This window comes from Amblyomma mixtum, chromosome 3 (assembly GCF_055824585.1).
Source record: "Amblyomma mixtum isolate Tamu chromosome 3, ASM5582458v1, whole genome shotgun sequence".
Classification (NCBI taxonomy): Eukaryota; Metazoa; Arthropoda; class Arachnida; order Ixodida; family Ixodidae; genus Amblyomma; species Amblyomma mixtum.
The window spans coordinates 410,563,450-410,567,253 of record NC_143014.1 but is presented as its reverse complement, the minus strand read 5'-3'; the positions used below and the strand labels follow the sequence as shown (position 1 = coordinate 410,567,253).

The window sequence follows — 3,804 nt, the reverse complement described above, 5'->3', positions numbered from 1 at the left end:
CAGGCACAAATACAATGTATGGAAGCACAGATCACCGCCAAACTGCAGCAGTCATGGACGGGACAGCAAGTACAGCAGCATCCACACCCCCAGTGAGAGACCTCTTGGTCTGGCACTGGAACTGCAACGGCTTTACCGGCAAGAGAGCAGTGCTGCAGCAACACTTGCAGCAACTAACGAGGAAACCAGACGTCATAATGATTCAAGAAACACACAGCGAAGAGACGCCGAAACTACCGGGCTACCGGTCGCACGAGAGCCCGCCGAGCAAAAGGGACACGTCCAAGGGCAAGGGCAGAGGGGTCTGCACCTTCTTTAGGAGAGGGATCACCTTCGTGGAACACGAAATGATCGGCAGAAGCGCATCGAACACTGCACGGTGGAAGTAATCACGGGAAAGAAGAGGAGGGAGAGCACTTTCCTGGTGAACGTCTACAGCAACCCGTCCCACGGACAACAGAAATTCAAGGCACTGTTCCACAAGGCAGCTTCAGTCGCGGGAAGCAATACGCTCGTAGTGTGCGGAGACTAACGCACCGAGCCAAGACTGGGGCTACCACAGAACGACGGTCAAGGGGAGAGAGCTGATGCAAGACGCCACCGACGTCGGACTGAACCTAATCACGGATCCGGCCTTTCCCACCATGATCGGCACCTCTGTTCCGAGAGACACAACTCCGGACCTTACCTTCATCAAAACTGAAGGAGGATCAAGAGAAGCGAAATGGAGAAACACGGGCCAAGAGCTGGGCAGCGATCACTACATCGAAGAGGTCGTCACACTGCTCGAAGGCCAAGGCAACACCGGCATAAGAAAGCATCGCATTACGGACTGGGACGCCTTTCGAAAGGCGCTACCCGAGGTGGAAGAGGACATTATGGACATCGAGCAATGGGCGGCCAACGTCGTTGAGACGACGGAACGAGCCACCAAAGAGCTAGAGACGGACGAACGGATAGACAAGATGGACAGTCGGCTGGCCCACCTGATAGAAGCGAAGCAGTCCATAAAGGCGAGGTGGCAGAAGCGACGAACCAACCGAAGTCTAAGGAAGAAGATCGCCGAGCTCAACAGGCAGATCGAGGTCCACTGCAGGGTGCTATGCACCCAACAGTGGAACGAGGCCTGCAACGAAGCCGACGGACAGATGCACAAGGGCAAGACGTGGAACATGCTGCGGCACCTCCTCGACGAAACCAAGACCAAGGGCCACCAACACAACAACCTGGCCAGGATCCTACACAAGGCAATCTGCGAACACGGGGAGGACGAGGTCAAGCGGCGCTGGACGCCAAGTACCTGCCGACCACCCCCACGGAAAGACACCCGGATTACCAAGGCAAGGAGAACGAGACGCTAGATCGCGACATCCAGACCTGGGAAGTAAGAGTTGCCCTGCAGGAACTCAATGGAAGGTCTGCCGCGGGTCCCGATGGAGTGACCAACAGAAAGCTCAAGAACCTCAACGAAGCGGCCATCGAAACGCTCACGAACTTCTACAACAAGTGCTGGCAAGAAGGAAGGCTACCCAAGCAATGGAAAGCAGCCAAGACGATCCTCATCACCAAGCCTGGCAGGCCGCCCAACATAGAGAACCTCAGGCCGATCTCACTCACTTCGTGCGTGGGAAAGGTCCTCGAGCACGTTCTCATGAACAGGTGGCAGCGTTACCTGGAAGAATCGGAGCTTTACCCAAAATCCATCATCGGGTTTCGGAACAAACTCGGGACGCAAGACGCCATGATCTTACTGAAGAACGAGATCATCGACGATACGACGGGCACCAAGGACAACAGAGCCGTACTCGGGCTGGACTTGCAGAGCTCCTTTGATAAAGTGAGGCACTCGGCTATCCTGGCCCAAGTATCCAGGCTAAACATGGGCAGGAGGACATACCAGTACATCAAAGACTTCCTGACGGAACGAACCACCGAAATCTGTGCGGGAGACCTACAGCTCGAAGAGAAGAAGCTGGGCAGCGTCGGAACTCCGCAGGGGTCGGTGATCTCCCCGCTACTCTTCAACCTCGTGATGATCGGGGTGGCCACCCGGCTAGAAAGAGTAGCGGGAGTCCGGCACACCATCTACGCCGACGACGTGACGCTATGGGTACCGGGAGGAAGCGACGGACACATCGAGACAACGCTGCAAGAAGCGGTCAACGCCATCGAGGAGCAGATGGACGGGTCTGGACTCGTTTGCTCCCCGGCCAAGTCAGAACTGCTGGTGATTCCCCCGAAAGGATCGTGCAGGAAAAGAACGAATATGGAAGTCAAGTACGAGCGTCCCAAGATCACGGTCAAGACGGCGGGAGGACAGGTAATACCGGAGGTCGAGAAGATTCGGGTACTCGGGCTGCTCGTCCAGCGAAACCGAGTCAACGGTGACACGGTCAACAAGCTCGCGGGCAAGGCGGCTGCGGCAATGAGACTCATCAAGAGGGTGTCCAACAGAAAAGCGGGGATGAAGGAGGAGAGCCTGACTAGGCTCGTTCAATCCTTCGCAGTTAGCCACATAACGTACGTGGCCGCCTTCCACAACTGGAGGCCGAGTGAACGTAACAAGGTAGACGCCACCATACGCAAGGCGTATAAGGCGGCACTCGGTCTCCTCGGGGGCACGAGCACCGAAAAATTCATGGCGCTGGGAGTCCACAACACGCTGGACGAAATAGCCGAAGCACAGAGAACGGCGCAACTCGAGCGTCTCGCCGAAACGAGAACCGGAAGACAGCTACTGCGGGACCTTGGTCTCGAACCGAGGGAAGGCAAGCAGCAGAAAGACGTACCTATACCAGATAGCATCAACAGAAAGCTCACGGTCTTCCCGATCCCGAAGAACGTGAACCCCGAGCACAACAGGGAGCGGAGGTTGGCGAGGGCCAGGGCTCTCGTGGACCTCCACGCCAGAGAAGAAGGCGCCGCCTACGTGGACGCGGCAGAGTATCAAGGGCGCACCGACGCATACGCGGCGGTGGTCGTCGGGGATCGACGGGTGCAACGAAGACCGCGGTGAGCGTCCGGACTCGAGAAGCGCACCGGGCGGAGGAGGTGGCCATCGCCTTGGCCGTTTCCGACCCCGGATGTACTACAGTGTTGTGTGACTCTAGAACGGCAGTGAAGAACTACGCCAAGGGTAGGGTATGTAGTGAGGCCGCGAGCATACTGCGCAAGGCCGAAGACATCGGACCCAACAGTCCTGTGGTGATCAAGTGGTTTCCGGCCCACATGGGCATTGACGTGTCGGAACACGGAAACGTGAACCACAACGAGACGGCCAACTCGGCCGCGCGAGGACTAACCAACCGCGCGGCTGAAAGCACGGCCGACTCGGAGTCCTGGTCGCGGCGCAGTGCCAAGGAAAAGATGACCACCTTCAACGAAAGAGTGAAATGGTACAGACTGAACAGACAGACTATGCCGCCACCTCACCCGGGGCTTACCCGGAAGCAGGCAGTGTTATATAGACAGTTACAGGCGGGGTCCCTGCAAACCTTCGGTGCTAGCTAAGCACGTGTGTCCGAGTGTGCACGCGAGCGACATATGCAGACTGTGCGCGAAGGAGAGAGCCACCGCGGCTCACATCCTTTGGGACTGTAGCGTAAATCCGCGCGAAGCCAGCGAGAAGACGACGATCCCACCGCAGCTAGAGGCTGCAACGAGGAGCTGTGATCAAAAGACACAACTCAAGGCTGTCCAGCAGGTCTCGGCAGCTCTCGAGAGGCAGCGACCGAGCGAAACCGTGGAGAGGGGGGCGGCACCCCCAGGAAGGGGGCGGCGGCCCTCTCGAACCCGCGGAAGTAG

General features: G+C 57.8%; 1 pseudogene; it reads left to right on the top strand.

Annotated features, from left to right (window-relative positions):
* Nucleotides 1–587: 587 nt before the first annotated feature.
* LOC149357647 (uncharacterized) lies at nt 588–3,804 on the top strand (annotated as a pseudogene).